The sequence below is a fragment of the Carcharhinus amblyrhynchos genome, chromosome 1, assembly GCF_965287045.1.
Source record: "Carcharhinus amblyrhynchos chromosome 1, sCarAmb.v2.hapA, whole genome shotgun sequence".
Taxonomy (NCBI): Eukaryota; Metazoa; Chordata; class Chondrichthyes; order Carcharhiniformes; family Carcharhinidae; genus Carcharhinus; species Carcharhinus amblyrhynchos.
In genome coordinates, this window is record NC_137324.1 from 73,299,162 (window position 1) to 73,313,093 (window position 13,932).

Consider the following 13,932-nt stretch of genomic DNA (forward strand, 5'->3'; position numbering starts at 1 on the left):
TCGCTACAACTAACTGAGGTTGTAGCATAAACTAAGTACACTGCTGCACACAGTCATATCCAATCCTGGAAGATTCACAGCTGTAATATACAGTGGATATAACTTTAACATGCAAATCCTACAACTATAATATGCAACATCCACTAATGCACAGCTCCTTTATAAATATGACATTTATAATACATGCCACATATATATAGTTTGTATTTATATTTTTACATTACTCTCCTCCTTTAAGCCAAAATGTATCACTTCACACTTCTCTGCTTTAAATTTCACCTGCGGCTTCCCCCAATTCCAGCACAGAAACACAATTGTTACAGTCAAGAATTAGGCCATTCACCTTGTCCTGTCTGCACAGTTGTCCCAAAGCCATTTGTAATGCCATTCCCATGTAACCCTGTACACTCTTTTTAGAGAACAGTCTGATTTCCTCTTGAATGTTTCCATTGAAACTGCCTTTGACACAGCCTCACTCCAGGCCTTAATCATTTGCTGCCAGAGAAAGTTTAGCCTATATCATAGTGTGCTTGCTTTGCCAATTTAAATCTATGCCCTTGCTTCCTTCTCATCAGACCCAGAAAAAACGAGATACAGCAGTTTTTTAAAATGTTCATGAGAAATGAACAAGGTGGGATGTGGCATTGGAATGATAGGACAGTAATGGACAGAAACAAAGAGAAGGCTTTGAATTTAACAGCTTGGGGTGGTGGCGGGTGTGGGGGGTGAAAAAAATTCCAAGAATGGGGGGTGTATAGGGGAGACAACAGTGCAACTGGCCCTAGAGATTGACTTCATTGCCATGAGCTATAAATTTTCATTTGATTTGATGTATTATTGTCACATGTATTAGTATACAGTGAAAAGTATTGTTTCTTGCACACTATACAGGCAAAACATACCATACATAGGGAAGGAAAATAGAAGTGCGGAATGCAGTGTTGCAGTCATAGCTAGGGTGCAGAGAAAGATCAACTTAATGCAAGGTAGATCCATTCAAAAGTCTGTGGCAGCAGGGAAAAAGCTGTTTTTGATTCAGTTGATATATGTCCTCAGACTTTTGAATCTTTTACCCAATGGAAGAAGGTGAAAGAGAGTATGCCCAAGGTATGTGGGGTCCTTGATTATGCTGGCTGCTTTTCCAAGGCAACGGGAAGTGTAGACAGTGTCAAAGAGTAAGAATTTGAGTTTTGGACTGGGCTTCGTTCACGACACTTTGTAGTTTCTTGAGTTCTTGGACAGAGCAGGAGCCATATCAAGTTGTGAATCAACCAACTTTCTGAAGTGCATCTGTAGAAGTTGGTGAGAGTTGCAGCAGACATGCCAAATTTCCTTAGTCTCCCTAGAAAGTAGAGGTGTTGGTAGGCTTTCTTAACTATAATGTCGGCATGGGGGACCAGGACAGGTTGTTGGTGATCTGGACACCTAAAAACTTGAAGCTCTCAACCATTCCCACTTTGTTTCCATGGGTGTAGACAGGGGCATGTTCTCCACCACGCTTCTTGAATTCTATGATTATCTGATGGCAGCAGAGAAAAAAGCTGTCTCTTTCGTTTTGTTGACATTGTATGTTTATTTTGCAAGTTTAACTCAATTTCTTAAAGATTGTCTTGTAGCAAAAGCACGATCTGGTTATTGATAATTTCATAATAGATTAAAAATCTATAAAACTAGATTAAATGTGAGGGATGCTCGCTATGCATTCAATGATCTCTCCTAACCTGTGAAGCAGCAAAACGTTAGGAGTTGCCGATTTAAGATGATCCCGTGCCCTAAACATCGAAGAGAGTGTAGTCTGATATTTATGCACCGAGAGCGGTGAAAAGGTAATGTCAGAAGTGGGATTCGAACCCACGCCTCCAGTCGGAGACCAGAACACCCAGCCCGCAATGGGAAGGACTGAAATCCTTGAGTCTGGCGCCTTAGACCACTCGGCCATCCTGACAAGTGACAATAGGGGCGGCAGCGAGCTTTAAATCCCTGAGCCGAGTTTGAGCCCGCCATTGGTTGTTGTAAAAGGCTGTTTGCCTGACTCACTGAGATCGAATACAGAAGTTCTCTGCGGCCCGAATATTTTATTTTTATTTCTCTCGCTGATTCTGCTTCTAATTATTCCCCATCTGATCGCCTTTGCCTTCTGTGTTTCTGCAGTACGCATGCTCAGTGAAGGAGGCTCCGTAGAGCCACCATGTTGAGTGTGGCAGTTTCGAAGCCATGCACCGTGATCCGCCATGTTGAGTATGGCAGTTTCGAAGCAGTACACAGTGATCCGCCATGTTGAGTGTGGCAGTTTCTAAGCTTTGCGCCGCCATGTTGTGTGGGCATCTGCATGCTACGCATGCTCATTGAGGAAGTTGCAGGATGTATTTCAGTTAGTGAACATTTTTGTTAGAAACTGTTGACGAACAATTTTTCGCTCTTTTTTTGAATGATATTTTATTTAATAGTCGTCGGCGTTTCCCTAAATTGATGCAGTTACTGAACTTGGTGACTGAACGAAAGCAAAACAAAATGGTGCGGATGGTGGAAATTTGAAATCAATGCAGAAAATATTCAACAATAACTTTGGAGCGGAATAGAGTTAATGTTTCATCAGAATATTAGAGATTTCAACACGTTTTAAGCAGCTGTAAGGGGATGAAGAACTCAGGAAGAGCAGAAGAGATTAAATGAGAAAAGGGATGATTGTGGAAAGCAGTGGGGGTGATGATAAAGGGACAAGGAAAAACAAAACATGGGTCCAGATGTAGAGGTGGTAGTGAGCTGGGAGAGGAGTGATCAGACTGAGTCTGAACAAACAGGAAAAACAACTGCATTGTATGGTGTGAGTATACTCGTAAATTACATTTAAATCACTGATCTATAATATGAGTTTGTGAAAACAAGTCTTCACTCAGCTGAAGAAGGAGCTTGAGGCTCCCAAAGCTACTGCTACCAAATAAACCTGTTGGACTTTAACCTGGTGTTGTGAGACTTCTTACTATAAAATAAGCACGGTAAGAAGTCTCACAACACCAGTGAGACTTCTTATTGTGCCTACCCCAGTCCAACATTGGCATCTCCACATCTATAATATAAGATCAGGCCATTTGATTAGGGTAAAAATCTAGAGTGATTTAATTAGCATATAAACTCAATGTGTTCAATTGGTTAATCATATATGGTATAAAGTTAATTAAATAGGAGTACCAGTAAAGGATTCTGAATTGTTAGTAAATTAAAATAAGGTATATAGATTATGGGTATAGTAAATATCACTATTTGCAGATGATGCAAAATTTGAAATATTGTGAACTTTGAGGAAGCTAGTGAGAAACTTCAAGGTGTCCTGGACAGTCATACGGCAGATGAAACTTAATGCAGATAAGTATAAAGTGATACATTCCAGTAGAAAGGATAAGGAAAGAAAATATAAAGTAAGGATGTAATTTTGAAGTGAGTGCAAGATGTTGCGGTATCATACACAAATTATTGAAGGCAACAGTGACAGGTTAGAAAGCAGCTCAAGAGGCTTAAGGGATTCAGAGATTTGTAAAGAGGCATAGAGTACAAAAGCAAAAATTTTATGCTTAGTTTATTTATTAGTGTCACAAGTAGGCTTACATTAACACGGCAATGAAGTCTGTTCAAGTACCTACACAGAGAGAGAATTTTTTTTAAAGCATGGCCAATTCACATCTTTCAGACTGTGGCAGGAAACCCGCATAGACAATGTGCAATCTCCATATGGACGGTGAGCCAAGCCAGGAATCAAACCTGGATGCCTAGTGCTGTGAAGCAGCAGTGCTAACCACTGCTGCCCCATGGTGGTACCATCGTAATGGCTATGATGAACCGTTATAAAATACAGCACAGCTTCAACTGAAGTAATTGATTTTGGAGATAGTTACATGTTTTTAGAGAATTCCAAAAATTCATAACCTTTGGAATGTAGACATTTTTTCACAGTTTTATTCTGAGACTGTGACTTCTGGATTCCCCATGTTGTGGAGATACCGGTGTTGGACTGGGGTAAACACAGTAAGAAGTCTCACAACACCAGGTTGAAGTCCAACAGATTTATTTGGTAGCTAGTGGCTTTTGCTACCAAATAAACATGTTGAACTTTAACCTGGTGTTGTGAGACATCTAACTGGATTCCTCAGCCAGGAAATATTTCTCAGCATCTACCCTGACAATCTGCATAAGAATTTTATATCTTTCAATTATATCACCTGTTCTTCTAAATTTCAGGCAATATTAGCTTAATCTACTAATTTCCACTATCAGCCATAGTCACAAGAGTCAGCCTAGAAAACTTTCATTGTACTTCCAGGACAAGTGTGTCATCCCTTGAGTAAGGAAAGCAAAGCTGTGTGCCCAGTGTACCCTTATCCAATGCCCTGTGTAATTATAGTAAGACTACTTTTATCGTACCAATCACAATGTAAAAAAACTAACATACTGGCAAACTTTCTCAAAAAATGGCTAAGTGCCATAATGGCAAGAAAACTGGAGAAATCGGCACCACAGTCACCTCACACTTAGTCATTTTTTTTGGGAGTGTTGAGTTGTGTGCCTGCTGTGGGAGGAGGTGGTGGATAAACACAGAGCCTGGCTGGAAAGTGATCAGGTGCTATTTTGAAGGGGTGCCTCAATCTCACAATGTGCTGGGAGACCCCCTGTCTGTTCCCCGCCCCCATCAGTGGTAAGTTTCCTCATTCTCCCCCCCTACCCTCCGGATACGCATCGGGGCATTGATTGGAATCCTCCGAATGGGTCCCCCTTCATGACTCCTGACATGCCCCTCCTTTACAACACCCAAATGCCCCCCACTTCATGCCTCACCCCTTGATGATCCCCCTTGAATATACACCCCTGCTCAGGGCCCACCCCCACTCAGGCAGCATCTCTTTGGTGCTGCCCTGGCACACTGCCCAATTGGCACTGAAACGGTGCCAGGTGGGGATACTGTCAAATGGGCACTGCCCAACCATGTCCCTGACACACACACACCCCGCACCCCCGGCCCATCATGCCAGGTCTCTGCTTCTTGTTGGGCTCACGCCACAGAAGATCCAAGGAGCTGGGTGGATAATTTTTTTTGTAGATGTTTAAAAAAGATGTTTAACTTGTATGTAGCGCATAGAAATCAAAAGAAGGATTTTTTTTTACAACATTGTCATGACAACTAATTCCAGTAAAAATATGTGTTCATATATGGAGTAAGTTTCAGCTGAAGTTCATTTGGCTTTTGCTATGTATTTTAAGCAGTGTTTATCCCAATTTTAAGAGCCTGATGCAATACTGATCCTTATGCAATGTGACTAATTCTAATGCTCCAGGAAAGTGTATTACATAAGCACATAAGAACATAAGAAATAGGAGCAGGAGTAGGCCAACTAGCCCTTCGAGCCTGCCCCGCCATTCAATAAGATCATGGCTGATCTGTCTTGGCTCAGTTCCACATTCCCACCCTTAATCCCCTCTCTTATCAAAAACCCATCAACCCGCGTCTTAAAAATATTTAGCGAGGTAGCCTCCACCACTTCAGTGGGCAGAGAATTCCAGAGATTCACCACCCTTTGAGTGAAGAAGTTCCTCCTCAACTCCGTTCTAAACCGCCCCCCCCCCTTTATCTTGAGGCTGTGCCCCCTAGTCCTACTATCCTTTCTGAGCGGGAAGAGTCTCTCCACCTCTATCCTATCTATCCCATTCATCATCTTATATGTCTCAATGAGATCTCCCCTCATTCTTCTAAATTCTAACGAGTATTCTTTAAGATGATATATGGATGCCTCTGGCACTCTCCCTCCTTTCCTCCCCTTTTCCCTCTGCTTCGCTCTCCCCTCTCACCATGCTCCCTCCTCTTCTGCCTCCCGTTCCCGCCTCCCTCTCCACCTTCCCCAATCCATCTAACCCCCCTGCACCTTCCCCTCTCCAACTACCTCCCCGTCCACCTTCCCACCACTTCTCCCCTCCCCCTTCTCCGTCCCCCCCTCCACCTCCCCCCCTCCACCTCCCCCTGCCCCCTCCCGCCTCCCCTCCCCGTCTCCCCCTCCCCTCCCCGTCTCCCCCTCCCCGTCTCCCCCTCCCCGTCTCCCCCTCCCCGTCTCCCCCTCCCCGTCTCCCCCTCCCCTCTTCCCCCTCCCCCTCCCCTCCCTTCTTTTCCCTCCCCCTCCCTTAAAGTGGCTAACAATGTGAGTGGAAGGAGCACTGAGCACAGGTTAAAGAGATGTGTATTGTCTCCAGACAGTACAGAAAGTGAGGTTTTGCAAACCCAGGCAAGTCATGGGGGTTACACATAGTGCGACATGAACCCTCCTGTTGAGACCGTCCTCGTGTGTACAGAACTTGGCTATCAGTGTCTGCTCAGTGACTCTGCGCTGTCGGGGTTGTGAAGGCCGCCTTGGAGAGTGCTTACCTGAAGGTCAGAGGCTGAATGCCCGTGACCATTGAAGTGTTCGCCAACAGGAAGGGAACAGTCTTGCCTGGTGATTGTCGAGCGATGTTCATTCATCCGTTGTCATTGCGTCTGCATGGTCTCCCCAATGTACCATACTTCGGGACATCCTTTCTTGCAATACACAGCTCTTTAACCTGTGCTCAGTGCTCCTTCCACTCACGTTGTTAGCCACTTTAAGACTTGAATAGCAGGTTAGGTGTAAAGATTCGCATTCTAATCAGTAATCTGTAAACTGCCTGTACTGTTATATACTCTGTCTGAGGCCAGAACTCTTCATTCACCTGACGAAGAGGGAAACCTCGAAAGCTTGTGAGTTTACTATCAAATAAATCGGTTGGACTTAAACCTGGTGTTGTCAGACTTCTATCAGCTAGCCAATTCCTGATCCAAACTGCTAAATCACCCTCAATCCCATGCATCCGTACTCGAACTATAGCTTTTCCAATCAATATTTGTAAAGTTAAAGTCCCCATAACAACTACCCTGTTACTTTTGCACCTAACCAGAATCATCTTTGCAATCCTTTCCTCTATATCTCTGGAACTTTTCAGAGACCTGTAGAAACCTCCCAACAGAGTGACCTCTCCTTTCTTGTTTCTAACCTTAGCCCAAAGTACCTCAGTGGATGAATCCTCATCAAATGTCCTTTCTGCCACCATAATACTGTCCCTGACTAAAAATGCCACACTCTTTTACCACGTTCCCTGATCTTACTGAAACACCTAAACTCTGGAACCTGCAAAAACCATTCCTGTCCCTGCTCTATCCATGTCTTTGAAATGGCCACAACATCGAAGTCCCAGGTACCAACCCATGCTGAAAGTTCACCCACCTTATTCTGGATGCTCCTGGCTTTGAAGTAGACACACCTCAAACCACCTTCTTGCCTGCCGGTACACTATTGCGACCTTGAAACCTTAATCATGACCTCACCACTTTCAATCTCCTGTACACTGGAGCTACAATTCAGATTTCCATCCCCCTGCTGAATTAGTTTAAACCCTCCCGAAGAGCATTAGCAAATTTTGCCCCGTCCTCCCCCCCCCGGATATTGGTACCCTCTAGTTCAGGTGTAGACCATCCCGTTTGTAGAGGTCCCACCTACCCCAGAATGACCCCCAATTATCCAGGTATCTGAATTCCTCCCCTCTTCCCCAGTCCGTGTAGCCATGTGTTCAACTGCTGTCTCTCCCTAGTCCTCTCCTTGCTAGCATGTGGCATGGGTGAAAAACCAGAGACAACAGCTCTGTTTGTTCTAGCTCTAAGCTTCCACCCTAACTCCCTGAATTTCTGCCTTACGTCCCCATCCTTTTCCTACTTGTGTCTTTGGTGCCTATGTGGACCACGACTTGGGGTTGGTCCCCTTCCTCCTTAAGGATCCCAAAAATATGATCCAAGACTTCACAGACCCCAGCATCTGGGAGACAACACACCAACTGCGATTCTCTCACGTTCCCACAGAATCTCCCATCTGCCCCCTTAACTATGGAGTCCCCAGTAATTAATGCTCTACTCCTCTCCCCCCTTCCCTTCTGAGCAACAGGGGCAGACTCTGTGCTAGAGACCTGTACCCCACGGCTTACCACTGGTGAGTCGTCTCCCCCAACAGTATCCAAAACAGTATACGTGTTATACAGAGAAATGGCCATAGGGGTACACTGCACTGACTGCTTCTTACCCCTTCTAACAGTCACTCAAGTATCGTCATTTCTAGGAATAACTGCTTCCCTGTAGTTTTTTTCTATAACTGTCTCTGCCTTCCGAATGATCCTGAGTTCATCCAGTTCCAGCTCCAGTTCCCTGACACGGACTTCAAGGAGCTGGAATTGGGTGCACTTCCTGCTGGTGTACTCAGCTGGGACACTAATGATGTCCCTCATCTCAAACATCCCACAGGAGGAACATTGTGCTGCTTGCATTGCCATCCCTTCTAATTTCCCTTACTAAGAAGTGGTATTGTGAGACTTCTTACAGGAATGATGCCAGAGGACTGGAGGACATGGTACATTATTCAAGAAGAGAACTATGGAAAAAAACAGGTAATTACAGGCCAGTGAGTCTGACATTAGGGAAATTATTGGAAAACATTCTGAGGGACAGAATTAATCTCCACTTGGAGAGGCAAAATTAATCAAAGATAGTCAACATGGCTTTGTCAGGGGGGGCGATCATAACAAATTTGATTCAATTTTTCGAGCAGGTGTGTAGATAAAGGCAGTGCAGTTGATGTAGGCTACGAGGATTTCAGTAAAGTTTTGTCAAGGTCCTGCATGGGAGCCAGGTCAAGAAGGTAAGAACCCATGGAATCCAGGGCAGTTTGGTATATTAGAACCAAAATTGGCAGAATGGCAGGAGATAGAGGGTGACGGTCAAAGGTTGTTTTTGTGATTGGAAGGCTGTGTCCAGTGGTGTGCCACAGGAATTGGTACTGGGTCCCTTGCTGTTTACATTAACGATCTAGACATGAATATGGGAGGTATGATCAATAATTTTGCAGATGACATAAAAATTAGTGATGTGCAAAATAGTGAGAAGGAAAGCCTTAGGTTACAGCATGATATAGATGGGCCAAACAGTGGCCCGCTAACAAGGCAAGGGAATATACAATATACGGTCAGACCCTAGGAAGTACAGAGGATCAGAGAGTCTTTGGGATGCATATCCAAAGTTCTCTAAATTCAGCAGGACAGGTAGATACAGTGGTTACGAAGGTATATAGGATAATTGCCTTTATTAGCTAAGGCATAGAGTATAAAAGCAGGAAAATTATGATGGAGCTGTATAAAACGTTTGTTATGCCACAGCGAGAGTACGATGCGCAGTTCTGATCACCACTGTATAGGAATGATGTGATTACACTAAAAAGCCTGCAGAGAAGATTCACCAGGGTGTTACCTGGGCTGCAGCGTTGCAGCTATGAAGAGATGGTTACGTTGGGGTTGTTCATCTTAGAGCAGAAAAGGCTGAGGGGAGATCTGATTCGGGTGTCCAAAATTATGAGGGACAGAGATAGGGTGGATAGGAAGGAACTTTTCCCCTTGTTAAAGGGGTCAATAACCAGGGGACAGAGATTTAATGTAAAGGGCAGGAGGTTTAGAGAGGATTTGAGGAAAAGTTTTTTCATCCACCCTTGCCCCAACTGAGACCCTTATTTGGCCAACTAATGGCCACTTTGGTGCTGCTTCTCACCCAAGCTGCAATGTTGAGGCCAACGGGAGGGATTCAAGGACAAAAGAAGCCTGACAGGTTATTCTGCTTGGCCCCCCTTTTGAAACTGATCGCGCTGCTCCAAGGTGTGGGTCCCTAAGTTACTTCCTCACCACTTGGTCTTCAAAGAACAACCCAAACTTCCCTTGGGGCTCTCTTGCCTTCCTAACCATGAACCCCACACTTAATTCATCCTGGGGCTCCGGCACTTTGAGTTTTGGGACTGCTTGTAATCCTAGCAGTGGCTGCCACTCCTTGGGCCCTGCTAAACAAAGAACAACCCAGCATGGGAAACTGGCCCTTCGGCCCAACAAGCCCACGCGCGCCATTTCAACAAAGCCTTTTCCTACACCTACCCTGCCCCGTGTGTATGTGAATGGTACCCCTAATGTAGCCAGATTCAGGGGAGAATAGTGAGGGTCAATTTGCTGAGACGACAGAGCTGCTGACCAATCAGACTCACTGGTAGCTCTCTGAGGAAGGACTTCTTGAAGCTGAGGGATGGAAAGCCCACCTCCAGCCAATGAAAGCGCCTTGAAGCATTAAGAGGTGATGGGACATCCCTGATCTACAGGGCTACACTTACTGGTGACTACTCTGGTGGCAGGATGGGAAACACCATCATTGGAAAAACTTTGCCTGTAAATGACTAAAGGAGTTCATCAGCTCCTCAAAATTATTTTTGGGGGTAAGGAAAATGGGGACAGCTGGAGGAATCAATGGCGATGGTAGCAGAGAATGGTTCTTTTGCTTTCCAGGTCCATAGAAATTGGAGCACAGGAGACTGTCACTTGGCAATAATCAGTTGCTGCTGGCCAACCCACTTCCTTTGCTCCATAGAAGAGTGCCCGTTTAGGTACCAGAGTCCTCCATATAGGAGTGACCATTCAGGTACCAGAGTCCTCTACATAGGAGTGACAGCACACAGAATTTTCCATTTACAAATGAACCAAGTGGTACAGATGCATAGTTCATTTGTGCACCAAATCTACAGAAGGAGCAGAAATTACATCCCAATGAATTTTTCAAGTTTAATGTTTTGTCAGTACTTCGTGGCATTGATCTCGCTCAAATGCATGGCTGCAATCTGATTCCAGGATACAAAAATGATGTCTCTATAAAGTCACTGGGATTGCTTGTGGTATATAAAGAGAACAATGTTTATATATAACATCAAGAACATTTATAGATTGTGATCCTGGTGTTTTCATTTTCATTTGGTATGATCAGAAACTTACAAATCAGTTGCTCATCAAAAAGTATTATACCTTATCCTAGTCCATTTCTGCAGATTTGACTCCTATCTGGTAACATCTCAATCTTTTGTATCCTTTTTTACATAGTGATTGAGATGCAATGATCTAAATATTACTGAGCATCTGCTGAAAATACCCAAGGCAGAATCAGGAATGACAGCAAAGTTTGAACATTTTAAGCTGAATCAGCTTGTTGATTACAGCTAAAGGATAAAATTATTCATAATATAGGATTTGCATTTTGTACAAAATTTGATTGTAAAATATGAAAGCCAGCAAGCTTTCATGGCTGGATTGCATCCAAAGCCATTTTAAGAGTTAGTGGGATATTTAATAAAAGGGCTGGCTAAGATATGAAAGAATCAAAGAATTATCTTTTACAGGAGTTCAATCATCTTTTACAGTAGTTAGGTACTACCAATACTGGGTGTAGATGAATTTTTATTCATTGGTGGGACATGGGCATGCTGCTGGCCAGCACTTATAGCCCATTCCTAGTTGCCCGAGGGCAGTTGAGAGTCGACCACATTGGTGTAGATCTGGAGTCAGAGATGGGAGAGATCAGGTAAGGACAGCAGATTTCCTTTCCTAAAGGGCATTAGTAAACCAGATGGATTTTTCCAACAATCAACAATGGTTTCATGGTCATCAGTAGATTCTTAATTCCAGATATTTTTTACTGACTTCAAATTCTACCATCTGCTGTGGTAGGATTTGAACCCTGGTCCCCAAAACATTCGCTGAGTTTCTGGATTAATAGTCTAGTGGTAATACCACAAGGCTATTGCCTCCCCTTAATTTGTGGACTACTGGCGTTTTGTTTAAACCAGACCAGTATTTCTCCAACATTTCACTCTTTAGTATTTTCTAAATACAAAATAAGTGAATTATATTTCCCAGAATGTAACTGTTATATTGAAAAGTTTGACATAAAGTTGTTCAGCTGCTCATACCTCAATATTAACATTTTTCACCTTCAGTTTTCATCATTAGTGTATGAATTGGAGTGAGGTGCTTTAAAAAATGAAACAAATATACCTTAAAGTTATTTTTCCATTGTTACTACAGTATATTAGAAGTACAAGAAGCTAATTTTGTAACAGAACAAAACATTATACATTTTGTTAACTAGTTACCCAATGTTACAAGAATATACACACAAATTCTTTAAAGTACAACTGATTAGATTCAATCAATTTTGCATCACAGACATATTATCCCAATGCTTTTATTAGTGAGGTAATTTCATCCTTAATGTCATAATTACAGCTAAACTTAAATTATAAAAATAAATTATCCAATAGCTTATCTCTAACTGTAAATGGTTCAAATATTCAGTTAGCTTTCAAAGGGCGTTTTCTAAGTTAGCCAGCAAATGAAGCTAGCTTGCTAATTTAATTGCACTACCCTCTTTGACACGACTCCTGAAGACATAGACTCTACTAATAGCAATATCACAGGGATTGGATTCCCTATGATACGATGCCCCAAAATAGCCATTCCTTATGGAATAGTTCTCAACATACAAAGTTCATCAGCTTTCAAGAAAAGAAGGCAGAAATTACACCCAACACTTGAGATATCTTTTTTCTTAGTGCTGACAAGCCTGCTGAGACGGAATGTTAAACTGATGCCTTTACAGAAAGTAAAAGATCCTTTAGTAATGTTCTTTATTGTTTAATGTTCTTCTTACAAACATATCAATACTTTTTTCATCTTAGGCTTTGAACACTTTATCCCAAAGATGCAAAAAAAAGTACTAGTGAATTTTATCACAGTATCTGCCAGACCTTTTGTGACTCATCAGTGACTGCCCTCATATTGCAATGATTACCTCCACAGCAAAAAAGGACAGGAGTGTTCTCCTGGTGACTTTACTACGTGCAAACTGCCCACCCCAATTCCATATATTTCAAAAATACTTCATTTATTAAAAAATATTTTAGACATCCAGATGTCATGAAAGGTGTCGGAAATATAAATTGTTTTCTATTTCCTTTCTTTCTATTTCGCTGCTGTTGGTACCTCCTTGCAGCACAACAATGCCTTTCCTTCTATTAGGAGAACCTGTAACATTGATTACTCACAGTTAATGTTCTTCAATTATTGAATGTGAAGGATCTTTTACAGGTGATTAATCTGATTCAACCAGACATTATTTCCATAATTGGTGAATCACTTCATGACAATGTCCTGACAGATGCACCAAATTAGGGAGAGTTTTTGCCCCAACAAAGGTTTAGATCATAACTTTGCCAGGGATTGTGTGTTCTATATGGTTTCTGTGACGCCATTTCATTACATGATTCAAAAGAAAATTGAAAACTTGATCAATTCTTTCATTCCCAAAAATATTGTTCTCTGCTGAAGGTACCAACCAACTCATGTTGATATGCCACCATATAGGTGAAACCTGTGAGAAGTGGAGAGACAATAGATTGTAGAGGGATCAATGAAAAGTACACTGAGACAACAGAAAATTCTACCTCAATGTCAATTTTCCATTTAGATATGAAGAACTCCTTAAAGTCATTTGATTTTGCAGTTCAGGGATGGATAGTTATGAAAATAAGAAATGCTGGTTAACATAACTGAACAAATAAACCATTTCCCAATCCTTTCAGGAGTTTTAAAAAAATTTGGTCTGCAGGATAAGCATTTTTGAAACTATGCAGAAATATTTGTGCATTTGACTAAATATTCATCTATTAGCAAAAAAAAACTTTTATACAGAATCCATTTAAAAATATTCCCAACTAGGCTAAAAAAAAAGCCATGTTATCCTTTGGGAATCAGACTGGAGATATATACAGAACATTCTCAAAAAGAACTTAAGGAGGTAAGTAGTCTTTGACATGGCAGGTTGTACATGATTTGTGGAACAAGTGATCGACAAAAACCTTAAATTTTGCTGTTTAGTGTTCTTCTTACAAACATATCGATACTTTTTTTGCATCCTAGACTTTGAAAGCTTTACCCCAAAGATGCAGAAAAATGAACTGGTGAATTTTATCACAGTATCCG

General features: G+C 42.3%; 1 non-coding gene across 1 annotated transcript; it reads right to left on the bottom strand.

Annotated features, from left to right (window-relative positions):
• Nucleotides 1-1,830: 1,830 nt before the first annotated feature.
• trnal-caa (transfer RNA leucine (anticodon CAA)) lies at nucleotides 1,831-1,945 on the bottom strand. Its single transcript has 2 exons — nucleotides 1,908-1,945; nucleotides 1,831-1,876 (listed from the first exon to the last, which is right to left on the bottom strand). It is a non-coding gene; the product is annotated as a tRNA-Leu (tRNA).
• Nucleotides 1,946-13,932: the final 11,987 nt, after the last annotated feature.